This window comes from Prionailurus viverrinus, chromosome C1 (genome assembly GCF_022837055.1).
Source record: "Prionailurus viverrinus isolate Anna chromosome C1, UM_Priviv_1.0, whole genome shotgun sequence".
In the NCBI taxonomy this organism is placed as follows: domain Eukaryota; kingdom Metazoa; phylum Chordata; class Mammalia; order Carnivora; family Felidae; genus Prionailurus; species Prionailurus viverrinus.
In genome coordinates, this window is record NC_062568.1 from 197,325,890 (window position 1) to 197,344,578 (window position 18,689).

Here is an 18,689-nt window from a genome sequence, read left to right on the forward strand (position 1 = left end):
ACCTTTTTAAATGGTCTCCAGTGCCGACTACTGAGCCAGTGATGGAATGAGTACATTGAGGAAGAATGTGTCATTTGGAATCCAGGACCATTCAGCAAGAATAACTGCCTGATATATGGTCAGAATGTTCAAACTCTTATGGCATACCGATGGCTTTCTCTTCCATTCCCCTAAAAAGCAAGTTTTGTTGGCCTGAGTTCCCCTAATCTAGCTCTTCTCATTTCCATTCCCAAAGTAGTGACCTAGTTCTGTCATTTTGGGGTTGAGGTTGCAGTGTGTGAGTATAGCAAATGTATTTAATGATTGATAGGAAGCAAATAAAAAAATTTTTGTTTGCTAACTACTTGAAGTGTAGAAAGTTTTGATTTTCAGTTTATGGTTTTGCATAGCATAAAGACCTTTCCTGCTTGTTAATTCCACATGAATTATTCAATACTTTTCTCCTCTTACCTAGTTAATTCTAATGCTAATTTCCTATAACAAAGCAATTGAGTGGAATAAGCCTTTCATTTAAAGTTTGTACTAATGATAATCAGAGAAAGTTCACCTTTTTTCTGACTTAAGTGGTACGTAAATACCAATTTCAAATTTGATTGGCAAATTAGAAAATCACTTAGAACAATTTGGCATTATTTTTTACTCCCTTTGTTAGAATTGTTTTTCCTTTGCATTTACACTGCAGAATAAATCAAGGATGCAGACTCATACTAAATTGATCAACTTATATTTGGTCTTAATGAGAATTACGTCTTTTTTAAATTCATTTTTTAAGTAAGCTCTATCCCCAACATGGGGCTTGCACCCATAACCCCAAGATCAAGAGTCGCATGCTCCACCAACTGAGCCAGCCAGGCGTCCCTTCATAGGATAATTCTTTTTTCACTCAACATTTATTAAAGGAGCAAACATAATTTTAGGCTGTAGCAAGCTAATCCCTTTTAGCCTAAGCTGAATTTCATTAAAGACTAGAACATGTAATTCATTTCCACATACTTTAAGGTATGACTCATCCCTTTTGAAGTTGTGAGACTCAAAACTACGCCCGAATCACTTAATTTTATGTCCTTCCCTGTTTACTGTGTCTGACCTTCAAGATTTCGTGACTGATGCTGAAATGGAAGCCAGCCAATGCAGAAATTTGGGGGAAAATGAACCTGAAGAATGCAAAGGGAAGTAGGAATTCATTTCTAGCATTCCCAAACCTGCTTTGTCGTGTCAACTCCACTACAGTCAGAGGAAAAGAACTGAGTTCATGGAAATTACCAGCTAAGCCTTACATCTTCTTTAATGTTTTTAGGAAATATTCTGAAAAGGTAAGTGAGATGTCATTTTTGAAGAAAGACTCTATTAGGTATTTTTAAGCTAATCATTCCATGTTAGTAAAGATAGACAACTTCTTTATTCTGAGCTTCAAAAAGTTTTGCTCCCATTTGGTTTGGTTCTCCATATTGTGGGGAAGGCGGGTTTTCTGGCCAACATGGAGCTTTTCCTCTACTTCTCAGCAGTGAAGCTGGAACTTGTATTGAAATGTACAGAGTGCTGACTTTTGTTGTTTTGTGCTCAAGTTCTTTCTCGAATTGTTTTGTACTTGGAATGTCCTCCCTCTCTATAGAAAAACTTTTTAAGTGCTTCAGAGTTCCTACCAGAACTACATTTGCATTGTGTGCAGTGGAATTAAGAGTAAAATTATGGGTTTTTATAGGTCTCTATTAGCTAATCCACCTATATCGGTCTTACAGATAATTTTTAAATTACTAGGATTAAATTGTTCCACATTCATTACACATCTGTATACTAGGCACCGTGCCAGACCCTGGAACACAAGATGGACTACCACACAGTTCATGTCTTTAGAAGCTCGTTTTTATTGCTGTGATACAGATGGAATTCTAGTTTAGGAAATCAAAATCTAACAAAATGAGGCTAATTTCGTTTCCCCACCAACAATCCATTCTAACTAGCTTGTGAATCTGAATATGACAGATTGTACTTGAAAGATCCTGTGCACGTGTGTGGGTGTGTGTGTGAGAGACATTTGCAAAACACTTCCTATGTGTTAGGTATTGTTCTAAGTTCTTTACATAGATTTTTTTTTTTTTTTAATCCTCACGACTATCCTACGAGATGAGTGCTACTATTAAAGCCTATTTACTAAGTCATTAAGGCAGAGGAGTGAATTAACTTGTCTGAGTTTACACAGCTACGATCTAGGACCAGTATTTGAACCCAGACAGGCAGATTACAGAGCTTGCACTCTTTTTTTTTTTTTTTTTTAATATTTTTTTTTTCAACATTTTATTTTTATTTTTGGGACAGAGAGAGACAGAGCATGAACAGGGGAGGGGCAGAGAGAGAGGGAGACGCAGAATCAGAAACAGGCTCCAGGCTCTGAGCCATCAGCCCAGAGCCTGACGCGGGGCTCGAACCCACGGACCGCGAGATCGTGACCTGGCTGAAGTCGGACGCTTAACCGATTGCGCCACCCAGGCGCCCCCAGAGCTTGCACTCTTAAATGGAGTGTATGCAGTACCTGGCTGTGAGTACCCATAGAACATTCCAGATTCTTTTTTTTTTTTTTTTTTTTAAGTAATTTCTGTGTCCAACATGGGGCTTAAACAAGAGTCGCATGCTCTACCAACTGAGCCAGCCAGGTGCCCCAAAGTATCCCAGATTCTTAATGAAATTTTTTAAAAGGAAAGTTCTAATAGCATTTCCCTCTCCCCCAGAAGAGTGTGTGCAGACAAAATTGAAAGAACTGGACCAGAGAAGCGGAGCTTATCAGTTATACTCAGTACCTGTTGTCCCTAGGTTTTACCCCTTTCTTTCTGGAATGTGGACATTTTCTTTAGCTGCTAAATCATGAGAAAATATGACTGCTGAGACTTTGCCTGGGATTCTTAGGCAAATAGATTAGGCTCCAGTGCAGAAGTAAAAAACCACTCTGAGAACCCCAGGTAGGTACTTTACTTCCTGTTGTGTGCTGGTTTATTTGGAGCTTCTGCGCCTCTGCCCCCTGCTGTTTTACACTCCTGTAAATCTCATTTGACCATTAATAAACTGTTTTCTGAAGTGAGTGGTTTTTTGGTCTCATTTCCCATTTGGCTGTGTATCTCCTTTTGTCACCCACTGTATGTTAGAGCCACCCCTTTTCATAATCGGTGGCTAATAATTAAAGTGAGAGCTACTATTTACCTAGTCCTCCTGAGAGTTTAAAAACCTATGTGCCAAGGTTTTGCTCTTAGCTCAATGCACATGCCACCCAGTACTAAAACTTGGCAGATTTTTGGAGGGGAAACCAGATGTTATAAAATGAATGTGAACAGTGGTTGAATAAATGAAGCAGTGTTGACCAGAAACACCTGCCCTGGTGAAATCACATTAATTATTCCATGATTAATGAAATTAACCGGAGAAACAAGTTTGATCCCTATTTCTCCTAAATCAGTGCTGCTCACACTAACGTGTATGTGAATCACCTGTGGATATTGTTAAAATGCAGATTTTGATTCAGTAGGTCTGGGGTCAGTCTGAGAATCTGCATTTCTTTTCTCTCAAAAAAGTTTTGTTGAAATAAAATCCATATAAAATCCACTCTTCAAAAATGTACAATTTGGTTGTTTTTCAAGCATGCAGAGTTATGCAACTGTCACCACTGTCTTAATGCTGGGACATTTCCATCATAAAATACAAACCCTGTACCCATTAGCAGCCACCCCTCTTCATCGCCACATCTGCCGCCAAGTCTCTGGCAACCACTGATATGCTTTCTGTCTCTATTTACATTTCGTATAAATGGAACCATACGTTACGTGGATTTCTGTAACTGGCTTCTTTCATATAGTGTGTGTTCAGGGTTCGTCCAGGTAAGATGTATCAAGTACGTCATGCCTTTTATGGCTGAATAATACTACAGTGCACGGACTTAACCACATTTTGTTTATTCATCAGTTGACGGACATTTGGGTTGTGCCTACCTTCTGGCTCTCATGGATCCTGCTGCTATGAACATAGGTGTACAAGATTTTGTGTGGACGTGTTTTTGTTTCTGTAAGAACTAGACCTATAGGAGTAGAATTGTTGGTCATGTGGTAACTTAAAAAAATATATGGTAAGGACACAACATGAGATGTACCCCTTAAATTTTTTTAAGATTTTTTTTTAAGTAATCTCTGCACCCAGCATGGGGCTCAAACTCACAACCCCGAGATCAAGTCACCTGCTTTACTAATCGAGTCAGCCAGGTGCTCCAACCCTCTTAAATTTTTCAGTGCACACTGCAGTATTGTAAACTTCAGCGCATCTCAGCCATATGGTCACTTTAAAATCTTGAAGAGCTGCTAAACTGTTCTCCGTACCATTGGAGAGTGCATTTCTGGTAAGCTTCCTGGTGGTGCTGAATTGCAGGCTCTAGATTACATGTGGGCACCTATCAAGTAAACAATTAGGAACATGAACTTCGTTCAACTGGCAATGACTGGCCAGCAGCAAAGATGGTGTTTTGGCTTCCACTGGCCTCTGTGCCTCATTTCCTCATTTCTTCTCACATCAGTCTCACTGCACCTGGGCTTACTCATCTAGCCTTTGAACTCTTCATGTGGATGGGTATATCTAATCTCTAAGAGGGAAGAGAATATTCCTTTTTAAAGGCAGCTCTAAGTTGAGAATGACCATATAATTGGCAAAATATTTTTAAGATCTTTGATAGAGTTCTACAAAATTTCTGGGTGGCTTTTCAATATGCTGATGACAACATCTGGGGGGAAATAGATGAATGAAAAGAGCAAGAAGGGTGCGTACATTCCATTGAGTTCCACGAGATGTTTTGATCTTGTCTAGATACCTTTAGGGAAAGAAGGGTATCGTGATGGAAAAATACACAAATAATTTTATACATTCTAGTGAACATTAGGATAGATCAAAGGAGGGCAGACTCAAGACTTAGGAGACTGGGGACTCCTCGATTCCTTTATTCACTCAACTAAGATTTGACTTGTTAAAGATTTGGATTCTGGGCTGTGGCTCACAGTTTGCTAGGTGGGTGTAAAGCAAGTAACAATGCCAGAAAGAGAGTGAAGTATAGTTCAAAGATCTGTGGGGATTCAGATGAGGTAGAGATTACCTCCCTTTTGTGTGAGGTGGGGTGCCGCTGGGGATAGGAGGTGGTAGAAATTAGATTTCTTGGAGGTGACGCTCGAAGCCAGGATTTTAGAAATAGAGGTGTATGTGAAAGGTGTATTCTAAGATGATGCAGCAGAAGGAACTAAAATATTGAGGTCTTAAACGGTAGCATATTTACCAGCTACCCTTTACTGAACAGCTACCGTGTGCCCAACCAGGTGCTGTGCTAAGCCTTGGGCATGCCAGAAAGGAACAAAACAAGACCTCTGCTCATACTAAGTGATCACGTAGATTTCAAGTGTAATACAATGTGATCTGTATAAAAATAGTGTTAAGATGTGCAGAAGTAGTTTTAGAAAGGCATAATTCTGGGACTAGCCATTCTGTTTAGCTGACTCAATGGTGCCTGAAGTGAAAGGAGTAGGAAATATGGGTGTAAAAATAAATTCGGATGTCATTTATTGCCTTCTGCTTTGAAGAAGTGGTCTAAGAGTCTGAGCATGTGACTAGGAGTAAGGGGAGACAGCAGGAGTCTGGGTTTGGGGTTCTTTGGTGCCTGTGTGGCTCTCACCCGTAATTGTAAATTGATGGCTTTAGTGGGGATGCAGGGTACTTGGTCTGGTCGTCAGCTTTTTGTTTTTGTTTTTGTTTTTTTTTTAAGTGAATTACCTAGTATACTCTAGGACTCAACTTCTACACCCCATAGTTAGAAGTTGTGAGCTATCTCACAAAGATCGATTAATGGGGTACTTTTCAAAATAACTTACTTTGGCAGATACTTCAACCTCTTGGCTGTTTACAACCAGGAGTCTTTGATTGCTTTCTCCATTCCAGTAGATAATGCATTGTGTTGAATAGGTTTTCACACGTCTTAGGGATTCTTGTGTGTTCTCTATTGCCTCATTACAGACAACCCCCAAAATTTAGCAGCTTGTTTGTTTATTGGAATGTAACTTAAGGTTGGTTTTAGGGGATAGCTATAGACATCAGTTCAGAAAATCTAAAAATTAATTTGCGAGTAACCCCAGTCTAAGGAAGAGTATTGATAAAGATAACGTACTCCTAACATTTATACTTTTTGATGCCAGTGTAAATTATCTTGTGGCCGTTCAGTGCAGAGCTGAGGCTGAGGCATCCTCCTATTTGTTAGCTTCCTAGGATTTCCCTCCAGTATGAGTTCTTGCACGTCAGTAAAGACAGGAATCACTGAAAGATTTTTCAGAATTAATACCCTCCTAGGTTTTGTATTCAGGGAGAATTTTCCTAGTTTTTGTAAGGTAAGTGGCTCCATTAAAAGCTTTCCCTTATTCTTTACATTTGTAAGTTAACTTGCAGTGTGAGTTCTCACAGTTTTCCTAAAGAGGGTGGAAAAATGGAAGACTTTCCAATACTGCTGACATTCAGTAGGACTTTTTCTCCAGAATGAATGCTCCTGTTCCTTAGAAATTGAGAGAACAGGGGCGTCCGGGTGGCTCAGTTGGTTAAGCATCCGACTCTGGATTTTGGCTCAGGTCATGATCTCAGTTTGTGAACTTGAGCCCCATGTCAGTCTGCTGACAGCGTGGAGTCTGCCTGGGATTCTTTTTCTCTCTCTCTCACTCTGTCCCTCCCTGCCTCCTCTCTCTCTCTCTCTCTCTCTCTCTCTCTCTCTCTCTCTCTCTCACTCTCTCACACTCTCTCTCTCTCACTCACAAAGTAAGTAAATATTTTTTTAAAAATTGAGAGAACATTCAAGGCTTTCCCACAGTCATCACATTAAGTATTTTACCATCATTTGCTCAGTAACCATGCTTGTACTGTAGGATTTTCTCCATTCCTTATAGAAGTGCCAAAACTTAGTTCAAAACAAACATTTATTATTGCATACAGTTACAGTGGGTCAAGAATCCAAGAGTGGCTTGGCTGAATGATCTGGCTCTGGGTTTCAGGAGGTTGCAATCATCTGAAGGCTTGATGGGTTGGAGATGTTGCTTCCAGTGTGGCTCACTCACATGCCTGGCAATTAGTGCAATTCTCAGCCAAGTGGACCTCGTCATTGGAGTGATTGAGTGTTCTCGTGACATGCAGAGCTGGCACCCACCCCTCACCCCTATTCACCCATGAATAATGTAGCAAGCCTCCTCCACTTTCACAGTATCCCACCGATCATACAGGTCAACCCCATTCATTATAGAGGGGACTACAGAAAAGAGTACCGGGAGGTGAGAATCACTGGGGCCATCTTGGGGACTGGCTGTCACAACTTGGGATGGATTTGAGGCTATTTGCTGTTCCATTAGAACAAGTTTATAAAGCTGGCCCTTGACATGCAAATTTAGAAATGCCTGTCAATGATTCCTAGTACATCTTAATACTCTACAGTTACTTCTCCAAAACTTTTTTGACCTAAATGTAAACATTTAGTATGTTGAACAACTGGGTTGGCAGACATTTTTGTAAGATCCATAGGCTGCGTAATATCTACGCTGAGGTGCATTTTAAGTGTACATAAGGTACTCTGATCATCTGACAAGAGGGAGAATTTTTTTCCCCCACATGCTTATTTGATTAGGTAAAGGCAAGAATTAGGAATTGATTTGGAGGGATGGGGGCTCAGCTGTGACTACTAGGTTTCTAGTTAGATTATCTAAGTAGGCTGTAGCTATTTACTGAGATGGGGAATACCCAGCATGCCTGGGCTCAAGAGAGGGTGACTAAGGAATTTGATCGCAATTAGTTTGATGGGTGTTAGCTTGACGGAGATACCAGAAACTTGATTCTGGAAGTTTGTCAACGTGTAGTCTGATGCTCAAGAGTTCGAGGCTGTAGATAAACCTCCAGAGGAATTAGGGAACAGGAGCAACACTCAGCCCAAGAAGAGGAGTTTAAAGGAGAGGAAGGTCAACAGGGCCAAATACAGCAGAGAATGTGGGAAAGATGATGGAGATGCGTCCGCAGAAATGGGCAAAATGATGTCAGAACAGTGAGGAAAGAACAAACTGCTGGGTGTTTGGTAAGTGGGAGGTGAGAAAGTGTAGTGAGGAGTACTTAAGCTTGCTGAAAGAGGAGGGAGTGGTGGGAAACAGGATAGCTAGAAGGGAATGGAGGGATGAGGGGTTTTGTTGTTGTAAGATTGGGAGGGCCTAGGGGCACCTGGGTGGCTCAGTCGGTTGGGCGTCTGACTTCGGCTCAGGTCATGATCTCACGGTTAGTGGGTTCGAGCCTGCCTTAGGCTCTGTGCTGACAGCTCAAAGCCTGGAGTCTGCTTCTGATTCTGTATCTCCCTCTCTCTCTGCCCCTCCTTCCCTTGTTCTCTCTCTCTGTCTCTCTCTCTCTCTCTCAACACTATTTAAACATTAAAAAAAAAAAAAAAAGATTGGGAGGGCCTATTGAGAACAAGAAGGGCGAAAGGTGAGGAAGGGGATGATGACCGCTACCCCAAGGCCCCAGAGAAGGTGGGGGTGCATACGGTGGGAGGCCCTGATGAAACAGGACCTTGGACAAAAAAACGTCGCATCCTCTGACGCTGGAGGTAAGAATATATGTTTGTAAGATGAGAAGGGGAGATTTGAGACTTTGCCATATTTGAAATTTGTGTGCTTTAAGTAGTGAAATTTTCAGAAATAATGGCTCCATTTTGTCTAAAAGTCCGTAGAAAGAGGAATGTAGTATTGTTGGTAACGTGCCAAAAAGCCTTGTTACAGCTAAAATCAGTGTCTTCAAGCTCATCAGACTGACTAGCTGGGAGGCCTGGGGCGTGCCCCTTGCCCTCTCTGGACCTCAACAGTCTCTAGAAACCACAGTGTACTAGGTGCTCCTTGTTACTGTAATTAATCCAGCTCGATCACATTTCCCCATGAATGTGTTGCGGGCCTCCAATTTGGCTCACTGCTCTTAAGTATGTTTCCGTGATAACTGATAACCTTTAAATTACTCTGTCGTGTCGTGTATGCTCTGACGTGCCACATATGCATTTTGCAAGATCTACCCATTTCCAGAAACATTAACCTGAGCTGTGCTGTGTGACTAGGCAAATTATTTAACCTGCTGAGCCTCTGGTGTCTCTACAAAAACGTGAAAGGGCTGATACCTACTGTATTTAATCTTCACAGCAAGTCTGTTGTGTGTGTACAACCCTCAGGAGCGCTAGAAACACTGTAAGAATTCAATAAATGATAGGTCCAGGATCCCATACCAGTCTTCTTGTGGCAGGATGTGTTCAAGAATTCAGAAATTTTCTGATTTTAGGAAGCTACCCTGGGGCATAGGTACTTGAATATTGTTCTCTTCCAGCTGGGTCTGGGTAGCCTCCCAGACCATAGTCCCAAACCATAGCATCCCAGTCAAACATTAATGTTTCTGCAGGGAGGGGCGCCTGGGTGGCTCAGTCAATTGAGCATCCGACTCTGGATTTAGGCTCAGGCCATGATCCCGGGTCATGGGATCAAGCTCCACATCGGCTTCGTGCTGAGCATAGAGCCTGCTTAAGATTCTCCCTCTGCCCGTTCCCCCCCCCCCCTTGTACTCTTGTCTCTCTCTCTCTCTCTAAAAGAGGGGGAAAAAATTAAAAAAACAAAGCCCATTTGCTAAATTAAAAAAAATATTTCTACAGAGAAACATGATAAAAACGGAGAGCTTCATATCAGTTCAGGTTTTGCCCATGTGAATTTTGTAGTAAACTGAAAAAAAAAAATTGGTTTCCCTAACCTTTTGGGTTTGGGGCTTGCCAGTAAGAATTATGGACCCGTGCCAATCAATCAGCACCCGTTAATTAAGCTCCAGTGTGCAGCCAGCTCTGGCTAGTACTATGAGTATTGCACACAAAGAGTAAGTTTTGGTACTTGCCCTCTGCTCTGTGCTGTTTGGACCATATCTAGAGCCCCTTGTGAGGCACAGAGTAGAAAGAAAAGAAATAGAAAACTGGGCCAAAGACTTGGATCCTGAATCAGCACACCCTAAAAGATGTTCCAGTGATTACTGATCGTAGGAAAGTGTTCAACTTCATTTGTAATCTGGGAAATAGCTTTCCAAACCACAATGAAAGACCACCCTGATGAGTGGTGGAGAGAACAGTTACAAAGTCTGATGATAGTTAAGTATAGAACAACCACTCCCCGGCTTTATTGAGATATAATTAACATATACTGTGTAGGTTTAAGGAATACAACGTGCCGATTTGATACACACATATATTGCAAAATGGTTACCATCATCGGTTAGTAGTTAACTCCATCACATCGCATAATTAACATTTTCTGGGCCTTCTAAGAATGAGCAAGCCCCTGCAAGAATTTAGGTTCAAAAATAATACTAGGAAAAGAAAGGATATAAACAAAGTTAGGGCAACAGGTTCTTCTGTCTGCATGTTCTTGCTTTCTAGTATTCCAGAGGTTCTTTATACATGTTTGTTGAATAACTAAAAACAGCAGAAAAAATAAAGAATAGACCATCTTCTCCAAAGACATTGCCAGACTATTCCCTGCTCTGACCACCAGGTGGCACTATTTTCACAAGTACCAGGGTCTTGACTGCTTTCTAGATTAACGCTACTTCCGCGTGAGGGTATGAAATTGTCAGTAGCTCACGGAGTATTTTTGTCTTCAGATTTCAAAGATTTGTGTTGTTTTGTTTCTACCTCGACACTGTTTTGAACTTTGTGTGTAAAAGAATAAGCATCAGCCTTGAACTTTGCCAACTCCATATACCACTAGTCCCAGGATTTGAATGAGAAGCCCTCACATTCAAAACTCTCAGCTCTAGCTTCCGTTTTGGACTTCCTGGCTAAAAGACGGTTGCTTAATTGTACGCTGCCCTTCATAGATGCTTGTTTTACACAAGCACCTGTTAGGACAACCACAGCCAATTCCAAAACATCAAGTGACATCAGTAATTTGGTGTTTTTGAAAAGTTCTTTTGGGTTCTCTTTGACACCAAGGTATATTTCAATAATTTCAACCCAGTTCAATCAAAATCTTCTGTTTTAAGCAGCTCTCAAGGACAGAGGTGAGAAAAGGAATCAACTTAGGAATAGCACTAAAGATACTATTCTCTTCTGCCTCTCTTCCCTTTTTATCCCTTTTCTTCCTTTTTCTATCCCTTTTTTTTTCCCTCTTCCTTGTTCTCTCATCACATGATATGCCTATACGTTTACTCCCAACAATTGATTATGAAAATTTCAAGCTTCACGAAAAGTGGAAAGAATTTAGTGACTACCCCTATACCAACTACCCCAATTCTACAATTGTGTGACTATACATGCTTTATACAAGTCTATGCATCCTTCCATCAATCAGTTGATCTTATTATTTTTTTTTAAGCCTATTTTATTTTCAGAGAGAAAGCATGAATGGGGGAGAGGCAGAGACAGAGGGAGAGAGAATCCTAAGCAGACTCTGTACTGTCAGAGCAGAGCCCAACATGGGGCTTGAGCCCACAGACCATGAGATCATGACCTGAGCTGAAGTCAGATGCTTAACCAACTGAGCCACCCAGGCACCCCAGTTCATCTTTTTGCTTTGCTTGCTGTCTTTCTTTCTTTCTTTCTTTCTTTCTTTCTTTCTTTCTTTCTTTCTCTTTTTCTTTTTCTTTTTTTATTATTGAGAGACAGAGAGAGACAGAGCATGAGCATGGGAGGGGCTGAGAGAGGGTGAGACACAGAATCTGAAGCAGGCTCCAGGCTCTGAACAAGCTGTCAGCACAGAGCCTGATGTGGGGCTGGAATTCACAAACCGTGAGAGCAAGACCTGAGCCAAAGTCTGACACTTAACTGACTGAGCCATCCAGGCGCCCCAGTTCATCTTATTTCTGTGACCCATTTCAAAGTAAGTTGCAAACGTCTGTATACAACCTCTCAAGTAATTCAGCATATGCTAGACCTTTCAGTCTATCTGCCAACATAAATTTTATGTATTTGCAACGTACTGTGTACTTTAGTGAAGTTTAGCGGAAGTTTCTTTCGCTTAAGGTCTTAATTTCTTGCCTTGATTTGGCCAACCATCATAATGTTTCTTGCAATATAAAGACTTTTTTTTTTAAGTTTTATTTATTTAAGTAATTTCTATACCCAACATGGGGCTCGCATTCATGACCCCAAGATCAAGAGTTGCATGCTCTACCAACTGAGCCAACCAGCCATACCTAAAGATTCCTTCTTGGCAGGGATCCCTCCTTGGAGCCCATTCAAGATGGTCAAGGGTTGGTCAGTCATTCAGTGATGTCCACGTTAGGTTCATTGTCTTTGGCAGGACGAAAGTCCTTAATAACCATCTCCACCCTTAACTCCCCAGGACACGTCTTCTCCCACCTGCTGTGAGTCTTCTGGGAGAAGTTCTTATTCCTTCCCACATGGATTAGGGAAACAATGTCAGCTTCCAGAGCAGAGTATGTTGCTATGGGAACCTAGTTATTTGGAGATGCAATATGGAAGCGAGTAATCAGTGACACAACCTGAAACACTCCATAATTGTTCCTGGAGAATAATAGGGTAGGATGTTTTATTCTTAGATGAGGGAACTTCTGTGCTTTTGTCCTCTGGGGAGCTCCTGGGAGACAGTGATGAGCTGCTGAGTGAGAAAGCTGGGGGTAGGGAGAAGGTTTCTGGTGGTTAGATAGACAACCCTGGTGTGTCCCTTAGACAAGTCACTTCTTACTGAGCTGCAGGTGTCTATTCTGGAAAATGGGGTGTCAGTCTAGAGCTGAAAGGGACCTCAGAGGTAATCTGGTGTGTGATTCTCTGAAACAGACGATGCCTACACATTCTGTTGGGGAAAACCCTAGAAATGAGAAACCGGTAGTGAGGGGGAAAGGCTGTGCACACAAACCTGGTCTTTACTGTGTCCTTCTTTCACGCAACTCACACATTCACACATTACGTTTTGACAGTCCCTAGCATTTTGATCTAGATGCAGTACTCAGGCTAGGCTGTGACTAGTGCCATCACAGAACAGTATGATTATTAACTTGTGGCCCACAAAATGTAATGCTTGCATTTGAGAAGATTATATGAGATTAATGAGAAGATGCATTTTTCAGAAGATATTTTTGTTCCGGTATTGTAAAACTATTCAGGGGCACCTGGGTAGCTCGGTCAGTTAAGCGTCCGATTTTGCTCAGCTCATGATCCTGCAGTTCATGGGTTTGGGCCCCATGTGAGTCTCTGTGCTGAAAGTTCAGAGTTTTGAGCCTGCTTCAGATTCTGTCTCCCTCTCTTTCTGTCCCTCCCCTGCTCATGCTCTGTTTCTCTCAAAAATAAACTTAAAAAACATTTACAAAAAAAAATAAAGCTGTCCATGAACTTAAAGGTGCAGGTAGGAGATGAAGTCAAAAAGGTAACAAGGATAAGGTCTATAGGACCTTCAAGGCTGTTGCAAGAATTTTTGAGAGAAATAGGACTCCCTCACTCCACTGCAGCCAGCAACTGGGTGACTCCTACCTCAGGGCCTTTACCGTGGCTGCTGCTTCTGCCTGGACAGCTCTCTCCACAGATATCTGGAAAGCTCACTTCTCACCGCTTTCAAGCTTCTGCACGATAAGTCTCTCCTGACTGCCCCGTTTAAAATGACTGGGTGGCTCAGTCGGTTAAGCGTCTGACTCTTAGTTTCGGCTCAGGTCATGATCTCAGGGTTTGTGGGTTCGAGCCCGCATTGGGCTCTGCACCGACAGTACAAAGGAGCCTGCTTGGGATTCTCTCTCTCTCTCTCTCTCTCTCTCTCTCTCTCTGCCCCTCCCCCACTTGGGCACCTGTGCTTGCTCGCTCTCTCTCGCACGCTGTCTCAAAATAAATAAATAAAAACTTAAAAAATATATATGGAACAGCGGCCTGGCCTGCCTTCCCCTGCCCTTGTGCTTCTGATCCCCCTTAGCCTGCTCTATCCTTGCTGCAGCACTCATCACCTTTGAACCCATAATGTATGACTTACTTATTCATTACATCCATTGTCTGTTGTCTGTGCCCCTCAGCTAGAACATGAACTCCCCAAGGGCAGAGAGCTTTGTCTCTTTGGTTCACCAAACACCTAGAATGTGGTCTGGAATATATGAGGCTCCCACATATTTGCTGCAAGAATGGTTTAGAGGAGTAAGGTTTTTTTTGTTTTTTTTTTTGTTTTTTGTTTTTTTTTTTTTTAATTTTTTTTTCAACGTTTATTTTTGGGACAGAGAGAGACAGAGCATGAATGGGGGAGGGGCAGAGAGAGAGGGAGACACAGAATCAGAAACAGGCTCCAGGTTCTGAGCCATCGGCCCAGAGCCCGACGCGGGGCTCGAACTCACGGACCGCGAGATCGTGACCTGGCTGAAGTCGGACGCTTAACCGACTGCGCCACCCAGGCGCCCCTAGAGGAGTAAGTTTTGATTGTGTGGAAAACTTAGCTACGTTAAATTAACCCACTATTTTTGTTATTTATTTTTATATAATTTCAAACTTACAGAAAAGTTGCAAAAATAGTACAAGGAACTCCCTGTAACATCCATCCAGATTCATCAATTGCTTTTGCCCCGTTTGCTTTATCATTCTGTGTGTGTGTATATTTCTGCAACTTGAGAGTTAATTGGAGACAGTGTGTCCCGATACCCATAAACATTTCATGTGTATCTTTCAAGAGCAAAGACATTTTCTTGCTTAACCACAGTACAATTATTGAAATCAGGAAATTGAACACTGATAGAATACTATTATCTAATACACAGCCCATTTTCAGATTTCATCAACAGGCTCAATATTGCCCATTACAGCTATTTTTTCCCCACTCTTGGATCCAAGCCAGGATCACACATTACATTTAGTAATTTGTCTCCTTTGATTTGAAAATGTTCTCCAGCCTTTTTTGTGTGTGTTGTTTTTGAAGGGTACAAGCCAGTTGTTTTATAGATTATCCCTCAATTTGGGATGGTTCTGATGTTTCCTTGTGATTAGATTTGGGTTATATGGGCATATTTAGCAGAAATAGCACAGAAGCGATCTCGTATCTTTGGTGCATTGTATCAGGAGACATATTTGTTGGTTTGTCCCAATATTGCTGATGTTAGCTTTAATCATTTGGTTAAGATGGTTTCTGCAGATTTCTCCACTGTGGAGTTACTGTTTCTCCCTTTAAAATTAATAAGTAATTTGTGGGGCTATCCCTTGGGACTACATTCCTCATCAAAGTTTCATTTACTGATTTTAGCATAATCCTTTTGTATTTATTAGTTGTTAATCTACTGTAATAAAGAACATTCCCTTCTCCTCTATTCATTTATGCCAGTGTGGACTTACGGATTCTTACTTGATTCTATGGTTTCTGATCCATTACTATAATTCATTATTTTAGTGCTCACATGGTCCCAGATTTCTGGCCAGCCATTTGCCTTTGAAAACAATTTCACATAAACCATAGCCCCTAGTTAGGGTTCTTAACATTATTTTTTAAGTTTATTGATTTATTTTGGGACAAGCAGAGAGAGAGAGAGAGAGAGAGAGAGAGAGAATGAGAATCCCAAGCAGGCTCCACGCTGCCAGTGCAAAGGCCCATGTGGGGCCTGAACTCACAAACTGTGAGATCATGATCTGAGCCAAGATCAAGAGTTGGACGCTTAACTGACTGAGCCACCCAGGCGCCCTCCCCACCCCAGTTAAGGTTTTTAAAGAAGAAATGGGTCCAAATTGAAAACGTAGAATTTGGGTTACTGGAAGGTGGAAATAATTGGGTAAGAAAAATCACTTTGGGGGTACCTTAGTGGCTCAGTGGGTTAAGCATCTGATTTCAGCTCAGGTCATGATCTCACAGTTTGTGAGTTTGTGCCGCACATCGGGCTCTGTGCTGTCAGCACAGAGCCTGCTTCGGAGCCTCTGTCCCCTCTTTCTCTGCCCCTCCCCCCCCTCAAAAATAAATAAACATTTTTTTTTAATTTTTAAAAATAAAATTCACTTTGGGCATTTTACAGTAATAAAATACCCCATACGCCAAAGCGTGTTAAAGAAAAACAGCACAGCCATTCAACAGCGATCGGAACAGTTTTAGTCTAGAGGGTGAGCATAGCTGTGTCCTTACTAGAGAAAAGACAGGAGTGCGGCTTGTGTAGGTGACATCAGCCCTGGAGCCGTGGGGGTGGCACATGGATGTAGCAGGAGGGGTGATGGCCACTCATAACATCAGACTGTCAGTGCTGGCAAGAATCTTAAAACCCATCCAGTTCAGCTGTTCGTAGCCTCCGTGAGGACACAGCCACCTTGGAGAGTCTGATGAAAGCTATGAACCACTTCTCTGCAAAATGCACATCCAATATCAGGTACAAATTCAGAGGGTCCAGAAATGTATCCATGGATCTGAGGTCTACCCGATTAACTTCATTTTTTCCCATAACCGTGCAATTAAAGAAGAGTGTGATTTTCTCACTCTTAGAACAAATACAAGTATGATCTATGAGTATGACCATGAGGTCATCTACGGATAGATTTTGGTTTACTCTGAGGGTTCTCTGAGGGTCCAACCATCAGCTACCAGCCAAGAGTTTATGACTTCAGCAGAGAAGGACCATCTGTCTCAGTCTCCCCTTCCCACCCAGCAGAGAAGAACTGTACTCGGGTACTTCAAACTGTTGACACTTTAAACAGTAGTCTCTTAGGTACAGGCTTTTGGTGTCCTCACTTAAACAGCTTTCAGACCGTACCAGTGGGCCAAGTTAGGATTTCCAGAACTCTTTTATGTTTATTTGTTTATTTTGAGAGAGAGTGGGGGGGCGGTGAGGAGGGGCAGAGAGAGAGAGAGAGAATCCTAAGTAGCTTCCATGCTGTCAGCACAGAACCAGAGGCGGGGCCTGAACCCATGAACCCTGAGATCATGACCTGAGCCAAAGTTGGACCTTAACTGACAGAGCCACCCAGGCATCCCGAGATGATTATTATTTTTTAAGTTTTTATTTATTTTTGAGACAGAGAGAGACAGAGCATGAGCAGGGAAGGGGCAGGGAGAGAGGGAGACACAGAATCTGAAGCAGGCTCTGAGCTGTCAGGGCAGAGCCCGACGCAGGGCTCGAACTCACAAACTGCGAGATCATGACCCCAGCCAAAGTCGGACGCTCAACCGACTGAGCCACCCAGGCGCCCCGAGATTATTTTTTGATAAAAGGGAGTATATTAGTTTCCTATTGCTGCTGTAACAAATTATCACAAACTTGGCAGCTGAAAACAACGTAAATTTATTACCTTCAATTTTGGAGATCAGAAGTCAAAACCGGGTCTTGCTGGGCTAAAATTGTGTCAGCAGGGCTGTGTTCCTTCTGGAGACTCTACAGGAGAAAGCATTTCCTTGTCTTCCCCAGGTTCTAGAGGCTGCCTGCATCCCTTGGCTCAGGCCCCCTTCCATCTTCAAAGCCAGGAATGGCTGTTGAGTCTTTCTGATGCCCGCCCCCTCTCTATTCTGACCCTTGTCTACCTCTTCTCCATTTAAGAACCACATGGGATCACATGGGGCCCACCCACATAATCCAGAGTGATTTTCCATCTCAAAGTCATGTGTTTAACCACCTGCATCCCCCCCCCCCACCATGTAGCGTGACATATTTATTCACAGGTTCCAGGGACATATGTGGGGGGACATATTTGGGCAGGGGGGTCATTACTCTGCCTACCCCAAGGAGAGACCATAGGAGAAGCTTCGTGCTGCAGTAGAGAACTATATTGTCTAGAGTAGGATTGGCAAATTACTGCATCTGGGGCACATACAGGAGCCACTGGGTTTTGTATTCCTGTGAGTGGATTTTACATTTTCAAAGGGTTGCCAAAAACTAAAAGAAGAAGAATATTTTGTGACATGTGAAAATTATAGAAAATTCAAATTTTGTGCCTATAAAGTTTTTTTTTGGATGCAGCCATGCTCATTTATGTGTTGTTTATGGCTACATTCACACCCAAAGGACAGAGTTGAACAGATGAAAAAGAAAACATGGCCCACGACCTGACGATCCACAGTCAGTATGAGAGCCCTGGTCTAGCACACACCCTTCCGGTCTGTTCGAATCTTGCTCTTCTTGGCCTTGGAGCTATTTTACAATTCTGTAAATTGTAGAAAACCAATTGAAAAGTAGAATAATGCTTGTCTGCTGACATGTACGTTCTGTCTGGCAGAGGTTCCGTTGAATTTACTGCCCAGCTGTGGAAGAAGCCAGGCTTGCTTGCTTTGCATGCTGATATCAATATTTCTGATCAATAAATGTCTATTCTTTGAATTCTCCTTTGAACTGATTTTAACATCCTACCTGTTCCCTTATTAATAATGAATTAAGTAAACTCTTTCTTTTAAGTTTATTTGCTTTGAGAGAGAGAGAGAGAGAGAGAGAGAGAGAGAGCATAAGTTGGGGAAGGGCAGAGAGAGAGGGTGAGAGAGAGAATCCCAAGTGGGCTCCGTGCTGTCAGTGCAGAGCCCGACGTGGGGCTTGAACTCACGAACTGTGAGATCATGACTTGAGCCAAAATCAAGAGTCAGACGCTTAACTGACTGAGCCACCCAAGCTCCCCTTAAATAAAATCTTGAACGCATGTTCATTTTATCTCTTGAGTGTAGATCACGATTTTACCCATTTTGGGAAAATGATCCTTCACCATGAGCTATTCG